Source organism: Lithobates pipiens, unplaced genomic scaffold (genome assembly GCF_037356315.1).
Source record: "Lithobates pipiens isolate NorthernLeopardFrog02 unplaced genomic scaffold, aLitPip1_a1.2 Scaffold_3, whole genome shotgun sequence".
Lineage (NCBI taxonomy): Eukaryota > Metazoa > Chordata > Amphibia > Anura > Ranidae > Lithobates > Lithobates pipiens.
The window spans coordinates 151,405,885-151,428,475 of NW_027507790.1; the positions used below are offsets into that span (position 1 = coordinate 151,405,885).

At 38.7% G+C, this 22,591-nt stretch overlaps 1 long non-coding RNA gene across 13 annotated transcripts in view; it reads left to right on the plus strand.

Moving 5' to 3' along the window:
* The window catches only part of LOC143940721 (uncharacterized), a 147,041-nt gene that overhangs the window by 1,195 nt on the left and 123,255 nt on the right, over window positions 1–22,591 (plus strand). For 4 of the 13 annotated variants that reach the window (XR_013263915.1, XR_013263918.1, XR_013263912.1 and 1 more), the window contains exons 1-3: window positions 22–2,423; window positions 8,242–8,356; window positions 12,585–12,649. This is a non-coding gene — a long non-coding RNA (uncharacterized LOC143940721). Of the gene's footprint in view, window positions 1–19; window positions 2,424–8,241; window positions 8,357–12,584; window positions 12,650–22,591 lie in introns of those variants that run through there. The other 9 variants (XR_013263922.1, XR_013263924.1, XR_013263914.1 and 6 more) reach the window with 6 other exon arrangements.

Sequence of the window (22,591 nt, forward strand, 5' to 3'; positions counted from 1 at the left end):
AAAAAAAAAAAAAAGGAGCACAGCACTCACACACTAATAGAATATGCAATAAAGAGAGAGAGAGAGAGAGAGAGAGAGAGAGAGAGATGGGGAGAGGGAGAGGATGGCGGGGATAGAAGGAGACACACACACAGAAATGAATGCGTTTAAACGGGAAGCCTAGCAGAGCAATGTTTCCGAAAGGGGGATCTGCGCGAATGTCTGTATATAGTGAACTTTGACACTACTATTGAAACTGACACGTTTCTATGGAGATCGCTGCCTTATATGGAAGCTCATGTCAAGGAGCCAAGCGAGGGGCTGCTGGCAACTGATAATCAAAGGCGACTGACTGGTCAGAGCCCTGAATCGGGGGGAGAAGAGATGGGAGGTGAAGGTTAGCCCCGCCCCTCCTCACCTCATTGGTCGGATGGAGGCTGCCTCTTTTTTTTCTCCTCTTCCTCCCTTTCTCTCTCTATTGCCTTGTTACCTATGGCTGGAAGGAGGGGGGAGGGGGGATAGATGGGGGGTGACAACGCTCTGTGTTCATTCATAGCGCCCCCAGCCGCTGCTTATGGCTCCTCTATTGGGATCACTATTCTATCATAGGGGGGCATTAGGAGGAAACTTCACTGGAAAACTTCAACATGAAATAAAAAGTGCTGTGATTGAATGCAGAGCGCTGTGTAGTCACCTAGTGAGGGGATACAAGTTTCCCGGACCCCCCTCCCCATATAAAATTATCAGACTCCCCCTATATACAATGATCAGAACCCCATATACACAAGGATCAGCCCCCCATATAGAATGATCAGACCCCCTGTATACAATGATCAGTCCCTCATATAGAATGAACAGAACCCTATATACAATTATCAAACCCCATATATACAACAATCAGCCCCCTATATACAATGATCATACCCCCCTATATACAATGATCAGCCCCCCATATACAATGATCAGACCCCCTATATACAATGATCAGACCCCCTATATACAATGGTCAGACACCCTATATACAATGATCAGACCCCTATATACAATGATCAGACCCCCCTATATACTATGATCAGACCCCCTATATACAATGATCAGACCCCCTATATACAATGACCAGACCCCCTATATACAATGATCACCCCCCATATATAATGATCAGACCCCCCTATATACAATGATCAGCCCCTCCCTTATATACAATGATCAGACCCCCCACCATATACAATGATCAGCCACCCATATAGAATGATCAGACCCCTATATACAATGATCAGACCCCCTATATACAATGATCAGCCCCCAATATAGAATGATCAGACCCCCTATATACAATGATCAACCCCCAATATATAGAATGGTCAGACGCCCCATATACAATGATCAGACCCCCTATATACAATGATCAGCCCCCCATATACAATGATCAGTCCCCCCATATACAATGATCAGCCCCCCATATAGAATGATCAGCCCCCCCCATATACAATGATCAGACCCCCCATATACAATGATCAGACCCCCCATATAGAATGACCAGCCCCCTATATAAAATTATCAGCCTTCCATATACAATGATCAGCCCCCCTATACAATGATCAGCCCGGTGCTGCCTGCAGGGATCGGCGCTTTGTACAGTCCCAGGAAGAGGCGGAATTGCTGGATCGTGCTGCCACCTAGCGTCCAGTCAGCGTGGTGTATGCCAGCTCCCAGCATGGGCACCAGCACCATCCTCACACCTTACACAGCGCTACAGATCAAACTTTCCATCTCCTCCTCCTCCTCATACATGGAAGGGTCATCCTCATCCCCAGCTATAGAAGCACAGAGGACAAGTTCTGCACCCCCTCCCCCCCTCTGTGTACAGGGTGATGGAGGGTGGGGGGAAGGGGCAGCCTGAATCCATTACTGACACTTTCCGATCATTTCCAACCGAATAGTTACCGGTTATTTCTTCCCAGAAATAATGAAGAGATTTCAATGGGTGCACGGCCAGGCGCCCCTATTGTACGGCCATTGATAGCAAGGATGTTATTGACTATGCAACAGTGGGCTGCATTGCCGGCTCCCAATACTCCCCCCGTCTTCTGGCCACAGAAAAGGTGAAACCAATACGATTAAAGCACACAAAGATAACTCCCTGCCCATCACTTACATTGTAGTCGGGCTGTGAGGAGGCGCACTCACAGGAGGCTCAGCAGCTTCCACCCAGGGACTGCTATATACAGGGACTTCATACAGGGACTGCTATATACAGGGACTGCTATATACAGGGACTGCACTACAGGCTGCTGGACCACGAGCCGGGACCATTCATCCAACCCGGGACCGCACAGCAACCAACAGCTGCTTCCTTCTCCCACTGCAGGACCGACCACCTACCGGGCTCCTTTTTCCTCCCATCCTCATCCGTCCATCCTGCCTGCTGCTGTCTCTCTGTGCAGGTACAATGTACTCCACATCTGCAACTACACTCCTCTCACCATATATATATATATATATATATATATATATATATATATATATATATATATATATATAAGGGGGTGCACTTGATTTTTACTTTTACATTACTTGCTTGCAGAGTGCTACCCCCCCCCCCCCCCCCCACACATACACACACATCTTTGGAGAAAAAAAATAACATTGTGTTGTGTGTCTGCTCTGTGTACAATATACATATTTGAATTTACAACTGATAACACACACATACACACACACACACACACACACACATATATATATATATATATATATAATATATATATATATATATATATTTTTTTTTTTTTTATTATTCATTTCTCATTTAATACCCTGGGAGGAAAAAAAACGTCTGGGTTGTGTCTTTCTGTCGGTGTATGCAGGCATATTATAAATACATTCTATCTATCTATCTATCTATCTATCTATCTATCTATCTATCTATCTATCTATCTATCTATCTATCTCTGCTTTTCGGGGAGGGTGGTGGTTTATTGCATTTGATTTTTACTCTTACTTTGCCTGTTTGCAGAGTGCAAGTAACCCCCCCCCCCCTTCCACACACACTCACAGATCTTTGTAGAAGAAATGTGGGTGTGTCTCTCTGTGTATGCATGTGTACACCTGATTTACTATCTATCTATCTATCTATCTATCTATCTATCTATCTATCTATCTATCTATCTATCTATCTCTATATATTTTTTTATTTTCTTTACTTTTACCTTGTATAGTGCATGTACCCCCCCCCCCCCCCCCACACACACACACACACAGATCTTGAGAGAAAAATAGCTTCTGTGTTGTGTCTCTCTGTGTATGCAGGTACACTGTGAGTAGTTTCAATTACACTCTTTGCTTTTCTTGTGGGGATTGCATTTGTTTTTCTGCTTCTACTTGGCCTGTTTGTAGAGGGAAACTGTACAGACAGTTACACACACACACACACACACACACACACACACACACACACACACACACACACACACACACACACACATCTACTGAGTGACACTATTATTAAACACACTATTTATACACACACACCTACTGAACGACACTTTATGGCTATTTATACACACACACACACACTGTAAACTATTTATAGAAGATGAGTATAGAAATGTTTGTTTATATTGTGTTTTTATGGCACATATTACACAAGGGTACTGTATTACTATGTACTTTAAAAAGTAGTTAACGTTTCATATTATTTCCTTAAACAGTACAATTTCTATTTTCTACAGATTCTCCTGAACCTGATTGGATATTAGAAACGAATAGCTCAGCTGGGGGGGGGGGGGGGGGACTCTTTAGTAACTCAGCCCCCACCCCCTCTTCTCATCCTCACTTTTTATACACACATGTACTATGAGTATATACACACACATATGCATACATATGTTATATGTGTGTGTATGCATGCACACATATATAACAATCATACCAATAAACGATGTTCAATAATATAAGACACACACACACACACACACACACACACACACACACACACACACACACACACACACACACACACACACACACACACACACACACACACACACACACACACACACACACACACACACATATATTAATGTATTTGACCTTGATAATTTATTATTCTCCTCCATGTGTTGGGGCCCTGGGGCCTGACCAGGTATCCCAGTCCTAGCTAGATGAGCTGAATATCCATGTTTCAGTAATTAGTACAAGGGACATAAATGACATTTACCAATGACCCCAACACTCACCTGCATTCTACTGTTTGGCCACCGAATCACCGAATGTAAAGATCAATGTAGGGCACATTATCAGTGTTATAGTGCCAACAGATAAATGGAGGAGGCATATACACATGGAGGAGTGAAAAAGTGGAACACATGCTGACCTGGGTGTTTTTCATTTGTACTCTTCCTTTTTTTTTTTTTTTTACCATTGTTTGTATAGTAGTGTTATGATGTTATAAGCTGCATGTATTGAGTGCTGTGTCATTCCATACATGTGCTCTGATATTACAATGAACCTTCACTAGGGCTGCTCACTGATTGTGTAATGCACTCCATACACACTGTTTACCCGAGGATGACATACCTAAATATAGGCAGAAAGTCAAACATTAATCCAGCCTTGCTGTGACCCCTGGCTTCAGTCTGTTCACTTTTACTGGCATGCATTGATTTTGAAATACACTGGAAATATTAATGTATATGCTTCCATGTGACCACTGAGTGAGAAACTTACAGCTGAGTGTGAAAGTTTACATTGTGATGTCACTAAGAAATGAAATCATGCACATTCATATTACTGTCAGCGTAGAACAAACTGTAAGCAGTAAACAGACTTTAAAAAACAATTTGTCCTTTCTTAGTGAAATATACCCTGCATCAATAAGTTATGAAGGGGCTACAGTTACACTGAAAAACTAGATTGTTTATATCAGTTACACGTTATGCTGTATATATATATATATCAATTACACGTGTATAATGTTTATATTTGTTACAAGTTTTTATTGTTACAAGCACAGTTACAAGTAATTATTGCTACTATCAATTACAAGTTTATAGTAATTATATCAATTTATATCAAGTTCAGGTTTATATTGTTTACTATAACTTTATATCTGCAAGTTACAAGTTGCAAATAGTCAATGGCAGTTTTGTTTGGTTATGACCCAACCTGTAGTTATTAGCCTTATAAAATCACAACTATTGTGTTCAAAATAGAGACGTGGAATTAAATAGCTGTAAACTTTTATAAAAAGATTCACTGATATTGTTATAATAAACATTGTATATGCCTACACAAGTTATGTTGATCTCTTTAGATTGTATATCCAGTGTGTAAAGGCAAACTAAGTAAGTATATAATTTGCTTTTATATATATATATATATATATATATATATATATATATATATATATATATATATATATATATATATATATATATATATATATATATATATATATATATATATATATATATATATATATATATATATATATATATATATATATATATATATATATATATATATATATATATATATATATATATATATAAACTGTACATGCATGAGTTGTATTACTATGGAATTTATTATTATTATATGAATTTCACATACTTTTTAAGTGCTGAACTCAAAGCCTTGCTGATATTAATGCTTTTAGACAAACAATAAAAATGTCTCATTGTGTATAATCCACAATTGAATATATTAGATATGCATTGACACAGCTACACAAAAAAATAAAAAAATAAATAAAAAAGTTAACAGACTTTATTTAAAAGGAATAAACCTTTGATAAAACAAGTAGAATATACTAGCATGGAAGGGGAGACACACTGACCCATGTACAGGAAGGGAGGACCACAGGCTCAGGATGGGCAATTTAAATACGATATATTGCAATACAATTTAGTTAGTTAAATATGACATCATTATTACATGGTTTATTCCCACTCTTCATTAAAGCAAACATTCTCCTATTCTTTTTTTTTTTTTTTTTTATCACAGGGTATATCTGTTCTTATGTATTGTCCCAAGCAAAATATATATATTTTTTTTAAATATTCATAAAGTCAGCATCAATAGTTGTATGCAATTCAAATAGAATTTTAATAAAACTGTTCCCAGTTTTAAAGGCGTTTTCCCTTTTCTTTTCTCCTTGATTTCTTATAACCAGGACTTCTTCATTTAAATTCTATATCTCAATTAACTGAAGCAAGAAATCGCTTGAATGCATCTAGAGTGATTTTCCTCTCTCTGGTTCCATACAATAAATATACCTCTGCATTGTTGCCTGCTAGTTTTCTCTCTCTGGGGGAGAAAAGTGTGTCTAATTTAGCAGAACTAGTGAGGTCCTAAACAGCTTGAAGTGTCCCAACAGGTCTGCACAAAAAAAAAAAAAAAAGACTTGTGTGACCCGGCTCCAGCCCGGGGAGTGTGCTTGTTCTGTGTGTGAAAGTTGCAGGCTTGCATTAACCCTTCAGCCGGGTCCTGGGAGTCTGAAATGGAGAGCTCTATTGTAAGAGCTCAGGCTATTCTAGGCTCAGGTTGGTGTGAAAGAGACGAGAAGGTCACTTGAAGTCTCCTTTTATCTACTCCCATTTTCTCTCTGGATCAGCAACTCTGAATAGACACCATCTAATCGCTCTTAATAGGAAAAAAAGTCTGCCTCTAAACTAAAATGCCCTATTCTTTATAGGGCGCAAATGCATCTACACTGGGGCTCAAAGCAATTTAAACATTCCTTATTGAACCTCATTAGACTTAAAAAGAGAAAAAAAATCTATCTATCTATCTATCTATCTATCTATCTATCTATCTATCTATCTATCTATCTATCTATCTATCTATCCTTACAGTGTGCATTTATAATGTGTTACCCTTTAAAGTTTCTACAACTTTTATTTTGTTTTTTCATTGTGTATCATTTTATGTATAATTTATGTTTATTAGATTTTATACAGATAACAGCTTGAAGGAAATAAAAATAAATAAATAAAAAAAAACAAAAAACAATCTTGTGTGAGGGAGATAACTGTACAATATGTTATATTATATTATGGATAATTATGTTTATTACGTTTTATACATATAACATAATATAAAATGTATGTTATATAGGTTGGTATAGTATGGTATGGTATAAAGCAGGGACTGCACATTATATTATACTATATATTATTTTATGTATATGTTTTTCAAGTTATAGAGCACAGAGGAAATAAAAAAAAACATTGCATAAGGGAGAGACCTGTAGAATATGTTACATATTTTATGTATTATCTATGTATACAGGCATACCCCACTTTAAAGTACACAATGGGGTTTATTTACTAAAGCTAGAAAGTGCAAAATCAGGCTTACTTCTGCATAGAAACCAATGAGCTTCTAACTCCAGCTTGTTCAATGAATCTTTGGTAATAAAACCTGGAAGCTCATTGGTTTCTATGCAGAAGTGAGCCTGATTTTGCACATTCTAGCTTTAGTAAATAAACCCCATTGTGTACTTAAAAAGTGGGGTATGCCTGTATTAAGTCTTAAACAGAAAAGAGCATAGAGGAAAGCAATAAGACATTGTATAAAGCAGAGAACTGTACATGTTATATTGTATATCATTTTATGCAGAATTTATGTTTATTAAGTTAGATAACAGCATACATGAAATAAAAAAAGCCACACTATGCTATACTATGTATCATTTTATGTTTTATCTAAGTTCTTCAAATTTTATACAAATAACAGCATATAGGAAATAAAAAAGACACTGTATAAAGTAGAGACTTGTACAATATGTATATCATTTTATGTATAATTTAAGTTTATTAAGTTAAATAACAGCATACACGAAATAAACAAGCAATTGTAGGACCATACACTATGCTATACTGTATATTATTTTATGAATTAATCAAGTTTTATGCAGATAGCAGCATAGAGGAAACAAACAATCGTTATATAAGAGAGAAAACCGTTGCATTGTACATCATATTAATTGTACTATCAGTTTGATATTTTGACACACTTAACTAAAAAATACCAGGTTCAGCCCTAGTTTTGATTCAGCATGTATTATATTTGTAGGACACTGCATCTATTATTAAGTAAAAGCACTTGGTGCCTTTAGTTTGTATGTATTTTCCCTGTATAAGGGGCACAAATAGCGCAGCCCTATACTGGAGTGATGTCAGGACTCTCACTCACCCTGCCTGCCCAGGCACAGAAGAAATGCTGATGGTGTTTTTCTCTCTCTCCCCTTTTTTTTAGGTTCACAAGTTGATGTTAGAAGCTGACAAGCTGCCCCCAGAGCTCGGGCTACAGCCGCTATCAGGTCTGTCCTGGAAGGCAGTAAATTCCTTCAAGTGAATACTTTGTTACTAAGGTGACAATCCTCCTTCAGCTTTTTTTCCTAGAACCTTTAATTCACTATATATATATTTTAATCCTATGGGATAGTTGTGCCGAGGGAGCCTTGCTAAGGGATGGAAATAGTCAACCCTAACCCTGCCATCAAACTTATGCCTGCCCCGAATTGAACTGAATTGTATTTTCATTTTACCAGTTAAAAGAAAATAATGATGATTTCTGGATTTTTTTTTTTTTTTTTACACCACTGCTAATGATCTCACTATTTCTATTAGGATATTATTTTTGGAGGTTGTTAAATACATGTAGTTACTTTTTGTAATAGGCTTTTTGCTTTTTTATTTTTTACTTTTTTTTTTTTTTTACTTATTTTTTTTTGTAATGGAAATGTTACAGGCTGTTAAATTCTTAGACGTATTTTTACGAAATGCAATGGCAGTTTTTTTTATTTATTTTTTTTTAGACTTAACACAAACCTCAAAATATGGCATTTTGGACTCGTCTTGGCCAATAAGGTTGTTTTTTTTTATTTTTTTTAAATTTTTTTATTTTAGCCGACATACCACAAGTGGGCAAGTGATGGTGCGATCAGCAGAGCACATCGCTCCTGTTCCCTGTGATAACCTGTTGTTTATGGAAATGGTCAAATTAGCCTCAAAGCAGATAGTTGGGTGTAGTAGTTTAGCAAGACTAATTGGAGACAATGGAGATAAAATGACTTTTCCAATTAACTGCTGGTTGGAGTTTACTTAGAGGGACTGTCAGCCCAGGCGATGGGTAATTGCTTTATTGCTCACAAAACTATCATCCACTTAGAACATATGTGCTAATTATTCTGGCCGGCCTCAGGAATAGGCGCTACATATCTATTAATGTATATGGGTCCTTGCATGGGGAATCCAACACATCTATATGGAAAGGCATGGCAGCCTGAAAAGAGAGTCACTGGGGCTCAGTGAATAGGAGAACATGCGGTAACCCATAGCAACCCTACAAGAGTTCTGACTCTTCTGAAGTGAACAAAGCAATATGATTGGCTGTTGTGGGTAACAGGCAGTGGGGTTGATTTACTAAAACTGGAGAGTGCAAAATCTGGTGCAGCTGTGCATGGTAGCCAATCAGCTTCTAAGTTTTTTAGTTAAGCTTTGACAAAAAAAAAAGAAGCTGATTCGTCTCTATGCAGAGTAGTAGCAGATTTTGCATTGTCCATTTTTATTAAATCAACCCCACTACATTATAAAACATCTACACTCTTTTTTTTTAATGCACTTAAAGGCACAATGAACATGCCGTATGTATCCAGGGCACAATGGAGCACATATTTAAGTGATGGAGTTGATTTACTAAGGGCAAATAAGCTAGGTGGTGAAAAAGAATAGGCAATCACCTTCAAGAGAAAAAAAAAACAGTATTTTATTTGCACATGGTTGTAAGATGGAAGTCAGTACAGCTTCTCCACATCCACTAAGCTAAGGGAAAGTTCCTTGCAATGTGAACAGCTTATTTGCCTTTAGTAAGTTAAATAAAAGGGAAACTTTTGCCTATAGAATCCGATACTAATGGTTATTTGCCCAATGCTGTGCAACTGATGACCACAGGCAGCAGATACAACTTTTGTTTTGTTTGTAAACTTTTTTTTCCTTTATAAAAGTTTACAAACTTTTGTCTTTCATTTGTTACTTTCTTTTACTATCCACATCATCCAGTGTAAATAAATACGTTTAACCCTCTCAGTATTCAGTGTACTGATGACCGAGGTCTGTGTAGAGGACCATTTAGGGGTATTTGCCCATGCACTGATGGGGTTAAGCCTTGGCTTGCAGTCTGGGTGCGAAGCTTTGTGATCTGATGGCAGTTTCTGCCTCTCCTCACTATGAAGTCATCCTTTTTTTTTAAATAAACACTCACATTCCAAGCAAAGTTGAGGGTTTGCAGAGGGGGATGACGTCACACTAACACTTGTGTGTGCACAGGCTGTCATCTAATAGGTAGATCTCTTCACCCTGATCGCTGGAAGAAGTCTCCTGCCTGCCACATGGCAATGAGGATCAAGCTCCTTCATGCCCATGTGATTCCCAGACAGACAGGTGCATGCAGGGACAAGGACAGGCTGCTCAGGTGTCCCCATCAGACAGGGGGGAGAAGGGAAGCATATTGCCACTTACTGGGATCACCTTATTCTTCAGTTACACAAAATGCTTCATATACACCTGCTGTACTGGAGCTGAAATTATATGGTGTTCTATCCCCTTCAGAGCAGGTTTATAATATCTAGGGATACAGTTACCATGTTCTAGATATAATCACTGGGTGGGGAATGCTGGGTTATGTAGTATCACAACATCTGGCTGATAATTACATAGTCCATCTAGTTCAACCAATAGAAAAACATGAATCAATCAACTGAAATCCTGCTATATACAGTATACCAATAACATATATAACAATAATATTTAATTGTAAGCTCTTCTGAGCAGGGCCCTCTTATTCCTTTTGTATTTTATTGTATTATAACTGTATTGTCTCCCTTTTATATTGTAAAGCGCTGCATAAACAGTTGGCGCTATATAAATCCTGTATAATAATGATAATAATAATAATAATACCACTCACAGCTTATGAACCCTAAAGTGTAGAGCCATCTTTGCTGTCAACTTTGGGAAACTCCCATTATTTTTTTATGTGTCCGCATTCATACAGTATACCTAAAAATAAATTAAAACTATATATATTTCCTACCTTTTTAGTTGTTTCTTTGGAGCAGGATTATACACAGGACTGCAAGCTATTCTGAACAATTTCAGAGAGGCAAATTGGGGACAGAGTCAGACTGGCCATACATTATATCAATTTACAATTTTCCTTTAGATTTACCAAAACCATGATTTATGAGGTCAATCCTAAACACTTTCAATTTGTATGCAGTCAGGCAGGCCCTTGCACAACAGTTCAAGGTAAATCTAAATTGACCAAGAAAATTGTATAATGTATGTCCAGCTTCAGTCTCTCCTCATTAACATAAAATGCAGAATTCATTCCTCCGGGTCTTTAAAGCAGTATTAAATTCGAAAAACAAACATTTATTATAACGAAGCTTACCAATTCTTAGATGTGATGGCTGCATTTGTTTTCCTTTTTAGGCCTTTTTCTTCTATATTCTTCGGGTGATCCAGCCAGTAAGTCTGTTGTTTGTTAAAAATAACAAGCTCTATTCCAGATGTATCAGTTTGGAGGGTTGAGGCAAACCATTGTTAACTGGAGTTTGACTTCAGTTTGCTAGTGTATTTAAATCTGCTAGTTTAACATGACCCCCTCACCCCCAACACACACCCCCCTCCCCCCTACACTGAGCTTATTCAACCAGAGTGGAGTCATTCTAATACAGTAGGGGGTAAATGGGTACACACAGAACCAGGTGCAGCTGTGCATAGTAATTCATCTGATTCTAGGTTTTAGCTCTCGTTCACACTGAACACAGGGTTTGAAATCGTGTTCAGCTGAACTCGCACGATTTTCAACCCGCATTTCAGTGCGAGTTCAAGGGCGATTTGAAAGACATCTGTGCTGTTTCGTGCACAGATGTCTATTGAAATTGCCCCTGAAGTCACCAAAAGTAGTGCAGGAACTACTTTTGGAAATCGGTGCGGCGCCGCAAAAGTCGCATCACACTGATTGGAATGGTGTTGTTGCTGGCAATAGGCTGCGATTTGGCATGTCAAATGTGAATGGGGGCTGATTGTCAAAGCTTCATTGAACAAACTGAAGTTATAAGCTGATTAGTTACTATGCACAGCTGCAGCAGATTCTTTCTGCACCGGTTTTCGTAAATCTCCCCTGTGGGGTGCTACTGGCTAGATCACCAGGTGAAAACAGAGGGAAAAAGCCTAAAAAAACAAACAAAAAAACGAACAAATGCAACCACTAAATCTAATGATTGGTAAGCTGCAAATGTGTTACATTTTTGGTCTTGGGCTTAATATTACTTTAATCCTTTTTTGGGATTGATAGTATATACATCTAGTTTACAACTGATAGAGAGATCTGCTAGCAGAATACAGACAAGGTAATTGGGAACACGTAACAAAAAGTAGATGTTATCTTGATTTGACTGCAGACATGGAAATATATTTTAAACTGATGCACAGGAACAAGCTGAACATTAGGGACTTGTTTCCAGAAATGAAAATACATATTTTCATTTTTTTTTTTTTCATGCTTTGATTTTTCACTTTCTTTTAATACAGAGATCCGAAAATCCTGAATGACTTTACAGACCACTGAAATGCTCTGATTACACAGTATGTACAAAGTACGTGGAATATTTATAAGACGATCTTATTTGAATTACACCAAAATGGAATCCAAATGGTTGAAAATGATTTTGTGCTATATTACTATGCCTACATGTTTCTATGACTTATTAACCTTGAATCGTTTCCTATAACTGAACAAAGGGCTGTACAATTGTTAAAGTAAACCTGACCTGACTTAAAAATGTGTCTCAGGAAAGCGCAATGCTCTCCCGCAGAAACCTTGTGGTGTCCACATGTTTATGTGTTAAGGTGGCCATATGTCATGGAGTGACCCAATCCATTTATTTTGTATTTAGTCAGACAGGCCCTTGCACTGTATAGTGGTTGGTAGATCTGAAGAAGATTGTACAATCAGATTGCATAATATATGGTTAGCCTTTGCCTCCAAATTTATAACCGTGTCCCTGTGGAGCACTCAGGGGGGTTGATTTACTAAGACTGGAGAGTGGAAAATCTGGTGCAGCTCTGCATTGTAGCCAATCAGCTTCTAACATGAACTTGTTCAATTAAGCTTTGACAAAAAAAATGAAAACTGATTGGTTTATATGTACAGCTGCACCCGATTTTTGCACACTCTAGATTTAGTAAATCCATTGTCGTTAAAATCTAAAAACTTCACAGTGACAAAACAAATTAAGGGCTGATTCACACCACATACAGTCCAGTGCATTTTTCCTGCTTCAAAAATGCATGAATATTAGTAGTAGGTCATATGCTTTCCAGTGACATCATTTACACCAGTGAGGTCACTTCCAGGGTGTTCAAGTTCCAGACAAAAAAGTAGAACCTGCTGCATTTTGTTCTGCACTGAGCTGTACTGGGATGTGGTAAAATGCATAAAAATGCACCAGAGTGCACCTAAACACATAAAAAATGCACTTGTCCTTATTTAAGGGGAAGGAAAAAAAAGAGGGAAAAAATGCACTATAAAGCATCAAAAATGCATCAGAAATGCGTAAAAAACACACATGCAGAAGCACATCTGGAATGCATCCAGACTGCATTTCTATGCAGTGAAGAGCACTTTTTGCGATTCAGCACTGGATCGCTTTAACTGACAATTGCGCGGTCGTGCGACGTGGCTCCCAAACAAAATTCATGTCCTTTTTTTCCCCCACAAATAGACCTTTCTTTTGGTGATATTTGATTACCTCTTTATTTTTTGAGCTATAATAAATATCCCCAAAAAGTTTAGGCCGATATGTATTCTTCTACATATTTTTGGTAAAAAAAATCACAATAAGCGTTTAGTGATTGGTTTGCGCAAAAGTTATTGCGTCTACAAAATAGGGGATAATTTTATGGCATTTTTGTTGATATTTTTATTTTTCACCAGTAATGGTGGCAATCAGCGATTTTTATCGTGACTGTGACATTATGGCGGACACATCGGACAATTTTGACACATTTTTGGGACCGGTGGCATTAATACAGCGATCAATGCAAAAAAATTGCATTTATTACTGTAAAAATGTCACTGGTAGTGAAGGGGTTAACCACTAGGTGGCACTGTAGGGGTTAAGTGTGTCCTAGGGAGTGAATCTAACTGTGGTGGGGAGGGGCTGTGTGTGACACCTCACTGATCAGTGCTCCCGATTACAGGGAGCAGTATTCAGTGACAGTGTCATTAGGCAGAACGGGGAGGTGCTTGTTTACATTAGCAGCTCCCTGTTCTTCCTCACCATGAGACGATTGTGGGTATGCCCGCGGTCACCGGGCCCACGGGACCCGCGATCGCGGTCACAGAGCTCCCGGCGGGCACGTACGCTGGCGAGCCGCCTCTTAAAGGGCAATGTACAGGTAAATGAATCTGCCTGTACGTGCCCTTTTGCCGCAGTATATCTGCGTGAGGTGGTCGGGAAGCAATTAAACTCTCCATCATGTTATCCTATGTGTCCATGCACACATAGGCTATTATCAGCAATTTTGGGCAGTGGCGTTATTGAGCAGTAAAAAACAAAACAAAAAACTAGTGGGTTCTGAGACACGTTTTTCAGCTGTAAAAACGATCTAACGCCGATAAACGTTCATAAATGCTCAAAAACGTTTCTCACCAGTGTGTAACGTTTTTGACAAATTGAGAAAAGAAAACGCTAAAAAACACTATTGCAAAAACTTTGAAAAAAGTTGAAAAACTCACTGCAAAGCTACTGGCGTTTTTATAATGTTACTATACCGTCCAGCATGCATGAGGCCTAATTAAAGCATGGGAGGGGCTTTATGTTGACTTGGGCAGAAGTCAAGAAACCATGTGCAGTGTGGATCTAGAATTCAAGGGGCTGATCAATTTAAAGACTAAAACTGGCCATACACCTTAAGATTTGTCTTGTTCAGCCTCATGGGTTAAATGAGAGAAATCACTTATCCGCAATAAACAACTTTCATTCATGGAAGAATCTGCAGTGCTGGAGATTGTATTCTGTCAGAATACCCATATCTGATTGGATGCAGGCTGAGAATTTTCTGCTCCCCTCCTTCGACAAAATGTGATTTATTTATTTTTATTTCAGGTACTTATATAGCGCCGTCAATTTATGCAGCGCTTTACATATACATTGTACATTCACATCAGTCCCTACCCTCAAGGAGCTTACAATCTAAGGTCCCTAACTCACATTCATACATACTAGGGACAATTTAGACAGGATTCAATTAACCTACCAGCATGTCTTTGGAGTGTGGGAGGAAACCAGAGGAAACCCCACGCAGGCACAGGGAGAACATGCAAACTCCAGGCAGGTAGTGTCCTTGTTGGGATTCGAACCAGCAACCCTTCTTACTGCTAGGTGACAGTGTTATCCACCACACCACTGTGCCGCCCACAATTGAAAAATGTACTATTGTCAAACTGGGTTGTGATGACAGGGCCACCTACAGACCAAATTTCGGCTGATTAGCAGGAATTGGAAAAAAATAATAATGGGTGTATGGCCAGCTTAACAAGAGTTCCTGCAGTCAGCACAAACTATGCGCACTTGAGCACCTTCTTTTTAATTGACGTCAGGTTTGGAATCTTCAACACTTAAGTCCACAGTACTGTAGAGTGTAGACTGGAAGGGTACAGAAATAGTTATTATTGTAATTTGTGCTATTGAAGTGAATTGAATCTAGGAGTTGGGAGGGCCCATTTAGATATAGTATGTGTAGAGGTGTGTTTTTTGGAGTGTTAGGCAAGTTCTATGTCATGCGTTAATGTGTGTATCCTTTGTGCATTGACATGCATTGTTGATGTGTGTTAATGTGCAGGTTCAATGTGTTTTTCATTTTTGGTTTTGGAGTGGATAGAGTTCAAAGCCATTGACCAAGGCTTGTTAATACCTGTTACCATATTACATGCATTTTGATGCATTGCCTATGACTTTTATCAACCTCCCAGCACATGAAAAATGCAGGGAAAAACAGACATAATTCTATAAATGCACTGCACTAGAGAGATGAGATGGAAACAGATATTTATACTATTTTATACTATACTATTATACTATTTATATTATTTTTATTATGGAGAATTTGGACACATGCAATTTAACGTGTTGCAATGCTTGCATTAAAATGCAACCGTGTAAATGGACCCTTAAGGATATTTGGGAGATGGAACATACAGCAGCTCACTAATGAGATAAAATAAAAGATACATTTCTGCACACCCTGACAATGAAAAAAAAAAAAAATACAAAAAAAGCTTTGCATTTTTAAGTCCAAAAAACATCTGCAGTTGAACTATAGCAGGATTTCTCAACCAGGGTTCCTCCAGAGGTTGCTAAGGGTTCCTTGAGCAATGAGTAATTTCTGCCTCTCAGATAAGGTCCCACTGTCACCATTAATCTTTTTAGCTATCTGTAAGGGGGGAATTCTACCAAAGTCCACAAGTGTAAGGGCTCTTTCACATGGGACAGATCTGTGATGATCCGCCCCGTGGATATCCGCTTGCTCTGCGGGGATTGCTCCATCGATTCCCGCTGAGCAGGAAGATGACAGGTCCATCTCTGCTCACTGTGCAGGGACGGATCTGTCAGAGCGCCGCTCTCCCCTATGGGAGATCGGGTGACAACGGACCGCAGAGTCCGTTGTCACCCGATCTGATCCGATGACGGATGGAAAAGTAGGTTTTTCCTCCGTCACACTTTTTCGGATCAGAGAGGAATGGATGTCAGCGGACATGTCACCGCTGACATCCGACGCTCCAGTTAAGCTGGGGCAGGTCATATGTCCTGTGATGTTGCCTCAGCTTTTTCAAGCCATCTCCTCAGGCAGTGAATTGGAACTGTCAGTCAAGGATTTGATCCGTCCAAAGGTGTTGGTGGGAGGATCTTGACTGGCAGCTCTACTCTGATTTGCACAGCCTTGGGGGAGAGCTTGGGAAAAGCTTAATTGACTTCACAGGACACTTGAGCCACTTCAGCATAGCCCCACCTCCAACCTGGCCCATGCTACAGGAGACAAGGAACTCCACAAAGGACACTTTAAAAAGGTATTTAGCACAAAAATTCTACAGTATTTTGAATGGAAAATGAGTGGCTGCTAGTGTGCCCACTCCTGTCCTTTAGAGGTTGGAACACTGTTATGCCTTGTACTCACGGACGGACATTCCGACAACAAAATCCCTCGAATTTTTTCCGACGGATTTTGTCCGAAACTAGTCCTGCACACACATGGTCGCATAAAGTTGTCAGAAAATCCGATCGTTCGGAATGAGGTGACGTTCATAACGTACGACGGAACTACGTAGAGGCCAGTAGCCAATAGCTTTCGCCTCCAAATTGTTACTGAGCATACGTGGCACATTGTGCATCGGAATTCTCTACACACGATTGGAAAAAGTCCAATTGGATTTTGTTGTCGGAAATTTTTAGATCCTGCTCTCAAACTTTTTCCGTCGGAAATTCCGACAGAAAAAGTCTGATAGAGCCCACACACGATCAGATTTTCCGACAACATAATCCGATCGGACCTTTTCTGTCGGAATTTCTGACCATGTGTATGGGGCATTAGGGTTTAGATCCACTTTAAGTGCTCCAAATTGTTTTACCCGATGCCCAAAAATCTATAAATCCTTATTTTTAAAAGTACATGCTCATTCTGACTACATATTAGATAGATACCTGAACGACCGCAACAGACTTGTACCTACATTTTATTTTACAGTTTCAGATAGAGTAGGAAATGGCTGTGAGGTTATTATCTTTTATTATCTTTTAATAGGCTGCTTGTGTCCCTTTGGGAGATTTCCCTTCACTTTCTGTCCAATGTCAGACACAACAGGAAGTAAGAGGAAATCTCTACAAAGTGAAAGGAATTTCCTCTATGCCCTTGTACACGCGGTCGGAGAATCCGTCGGAATGTGTCCTATCGGACCGTGTCGTCGGATAATCCGACTGTGTGTGGTATGCATCTGACTGATTCCGTCAGAATATCCGTCGGACCCAATTTTCCAACATGCTGGAAATATTTCCCGACCAACTGGTTCGATCGGACATACTCCGATCATGTGTAGCGAATTTTGATCGGACCAAGTGCCACGCATGCTCAGATCAAATTCCTACATCAAAGCTATTGGCTACTAGCCTGAATGTAGTCCCATCGTAATGAAATTACGTCATCACGTTCTGAAAGATCTGATTTTTCGACAACTTAGTCCGACCGTGTGTATGCAACAGTTTCGGACACAATCCGTCAGACTACATCCGACGGACAAAATCAGACGGATTTGGTTGGCAGAATCTCTGACCGTGTGTACAGGGGCTAAGAAAGGTGTGCCCCAATAGAAGATTTTCACTGTACCTCTTTCTGGATTCATATTTCTTCCTGTCTCGGTGCCCACCTGGTCAAATAGAAGGGGTGAACCTACTTAGTTGGGACACAGACACAGCTTTAAAATCTTTGTATAACTTCCATGCTCTATCCAAAGAAAGATTTTTGGTTATAAATATTCTTGAGTGAATAAATGGTAGGCTCCATAACTGCTGGTCTTCAATTGCTGATTTGCTACACTTTAATATTCTATTTAGCTATGTAATAGCATGTTCCTTGTTTACATGAAACAATCTGTTCAAGCTGCCTACTCATATAACCAACCCAACACAGATTGTAGATTGAGATTCAGAAAAAGGTGATCATACATCCTATGGCCAAATCTTACCGATCCCATCTTAAAGAATCTATGGTGAACTTGTAATATGCAGGAAATCTATATTGGGGTTGATTTGATGCATATAAACCAATCAGCTTTGTTTTTTTTTGTTTTTTTCCAAAAGCTAAAGTCAGATTGGCTACAACGCAGAGCTGCAGCAGATTTGGCACTCTCCAGTTTTATTAAATCAACCCCATTGTTCAATAACTGCATATGCAAGCTAATGTGATCATCTTGTGACTTTACAACTCAACCCCTTGTCTTATGAGGAATTTACAAAACTGACCTAACTAATTGAAGGTAGGAGTATGGATTGCTTGGAGTGGTTTACTAAGGGCTGTCCAGATCACAGAATCTGGTTAATTTCATAGTTTTAATTAGGTTAACAGTATTGTCCATTTTTTATTTTATTTATTCTTTTTTATTAAGAGAAAAAAAATCAAATAAATTGATACACAACAGAGCATACAGACCGAATTAAAGTGCTGCGCAAACTGTTGGCGCTATATAAATCCTGAATAATAATAATAATATTGGACATACCCAGGCTCAATACATTTTCCCATTTCATTTCAATTCTCTTCTTTTCCTATTACAACTTATAAAAACAAACAACACCGACTAAAAACAAACAATGTAAAAAAAAAAAAATACACATTCTTCCCAAGCATATTATCACATCATAGCAGCATTTCATTGTTAGCTAATTTTTACTACCTATTTCCTTATTTTTCACCTTACCTTCATCATACACCTCTATATTACATCAATTTATATTCTTAACCCTTCCTTCCTACCTTCCTACAGAACTTACATCTCCCCTATATGTTTAAGGCCTATTTGGGGATAATTATCACTCTTAAATCCCCCTGTATCTTAAGGCTAATCTATCCACGCTTATTGTCCTGTCAGGTATTATGGAAAAAGGTGTCTAGCCAAGGCCTTACCATCCATGGTTCCCACATTTTTTGGAATTTATCTAGCAACGCCTTACTCTATTATACCTGTCTTTCTTTTAATAAGGCATCATTAACTTCTGACCTCCATTCCTCATCTGTAGGTGCACCAGAAGACACCTACTTTAGAGCTATCATTTTTCGGGCTCTAAATAACAACCTATTAATAGGTATTTTTACTTCCATTGAATATCTTTCCTTTTTTAATTAGCCCAGTATACACACCTTAGGGTTCAATTCTTTGCGGGTTTGATAAACACCATTAATGGTGTCTACCAAACTTTGTCAATATCGAAATAATTTAGAATATTTCCACAACATATGCAGTAAATATGGAGCATCTCGGGCAGTTTAATGTATTACGCCTACCCCACTTATACAGTTTAAGTGGAGTGTTATATACTCTATGGATTATAAATAGCTGAGATAAACTTTGTTGGGGTGATACAGACACCATGAGGGTTATTTACTAAAGGTAAATCCCTTTTGCACTGCAAGTGCACTTGAAAGTGCACTGAAAGTACACTTGGAAATAAAGTTGCTGTAGATCCGAGGGGGATATGCAAGGAAAATAAAAAAACAGCATTTTAGCTTGAACATGATTGGATGATAAAATCAGCAGAGCTTCCACTCATTTAAGATCTACCCCTTAGATTTAGAGTGACTGCACTTCCAAGTGCACTTGCAGTGCAAAGTGGATATGCCTTTTCGTAAATAACCCCCCCCATGGGTACTTGTTCTAATGTATCCTCCCATATTTCATCTGGCAGTGCACCCAGATCTTTTTCCCAACCCCGCCTACCCGGGTAGGTGGCTTTCCTCTGATATTGTCCAATCAAGCGGCCATATATAAAAGAAAATAGGCCCTTTCTAACCCATGACTTAGCAAATATATCTATAAGTGACATATTTTGTATCTTAGATTTTTTATCTTAACCCCCCCCCCCGGCGGTATTCCTGAGTCTGTCTCGGGGTGAAAATTCAGTACCATTAGCGGTAACCCCCGAGCATTGCATCGCTGAATCCAGGATGAGTGTGCTTACCTTGTCCCCTGGATCCAGCGATGTCTCCCCGCAGTGCGAGCGGCTCGTCCTCTGCTCGATCTGTCACAGTGCCGAGCTCCGTTCCCTGCGAGCGTTGTGACGCACGGAGATGGAGAACGGTGCCAAATTCAAAAAGTGAAACACACACATTACATTACTGTATATAATAATTTTACATCCCTTTTGTCCCCAGTGGTTTCTCCAGTGCCCTACATGCAGTTTTATATTATAAAAACTGTTCTTTCTGCCTGGAAACTGGAGATCCGTCATAAAATACTGAAAAGTAATAACAGTGACAATTCTGTAACTGAGTAAATTTCAGTATTTTTGATTTGATTACATTATTGAATAATTTTTATTATTATTATATTATTATTTGGTATAATTATTTAATTTTAATTTATGATTTTGTTTTTCAAACTTTATCATACCCGGGATGTCTAATAGACTCTTGTTTGGACAGATTTAAGTGAGTTATTCCTAAGAATTGCAGGCCTACAATATAAAACTCAAAATTTCCATGCAAAATAACTGTACCGCTTTCAGCACCTAAAATCCGACATAATCATACCGCCAGGGAGGTTAAACTGAGATTGTACGGCGTGTCACAACTGTAAATACTGAAAAAAAGCATGAGAGGGTAGTGCGTACATCGTCTGGAGATCCTGAAATGTTCCCAAGGTGTTATATTTATATAACTGTGCAATATAATGGATTCCCAGTGCACGCCAAGACTCAAACCCCTCTAATTTACATAATTCTGGATAGTTTTTATTTCCCCATATTGATGCATATTTTTTTTGCCATCTTTGTCCCATTGCAAAGATTTCCCTACACTTCCTGTCCCATAGCCAAACAGGCTATTAGGAAATTCCTTGGGGTCCCCCAGGTCACCAGAACTACTGTCCCCATTGAAAGATTTTATCAATTTTCTGGGGAAAATCCAAAATGTGTGATTTTGTATTAGTTTCTCTTTCAATGATAATATTAAACAGGGAAAATAGGGAGGGTGAATCTCCCTAATGGGGGAACAGCAATAAAAACTGACAGGGGTTCTAATGCTCTTTACGCTATCCAAAACTGCAAAAAAGTTTTGCCTTTAGTTATAAGCTAAACAAAAAGAGGGCACACTTCTTACAACTGCATTATTTTATATAGTTTTCTTTTTTCAGTTTTTGAAGGGATTGACTTACCTTGTTGGAGAGGGTACTGCTACTGGTTACCAGGAGCTATTGAAAGGTTAGGGGCCCTTGAAAGCTATAAGGTGGGGTAAACCTTTAAGGCAGTTTAAGACTTTTTTTTTCTAAGAAGCAGACCCTCCTCGCCAGTGAGCTGTGCCTTTGAAGATGTCTAGCCTCCCTTTAACCCCTCTGTATTAGTAAAATGATATTTAATGAAAGGTTTGGCCTTATTTCTTTGTGGGAAAAATATCTATAAAATGTATATCCAGCTAAGGCTTAAAAAAAAAAGAATAGAATAGAGCAGGGTTGAAGCCCCTGTCAGGCTATTGCAGCTGTCCATGGCTATTTTAGAGAGATTTACCCTTACTTCCTGTCCTGCTGACAACATTTTACTTGACAGGAAGCAAGGGGAACGCCAACACAGACAGAAATAAAATACTTTCTTTAATAGAGTAAAGCTGGCCATACATTGTAAATCTACTCCTATTCAGCCCTCAATTCCACCATCCAACTTAAACAGCCTTAAACCTGCAGCTGTTATAAATACCTACACAATGACTGTATCTGATTGGATGTAGCCAATGTTCAACTGAGAATGTCCCATCCAGCTCCTTTGATTTTTTTAGTT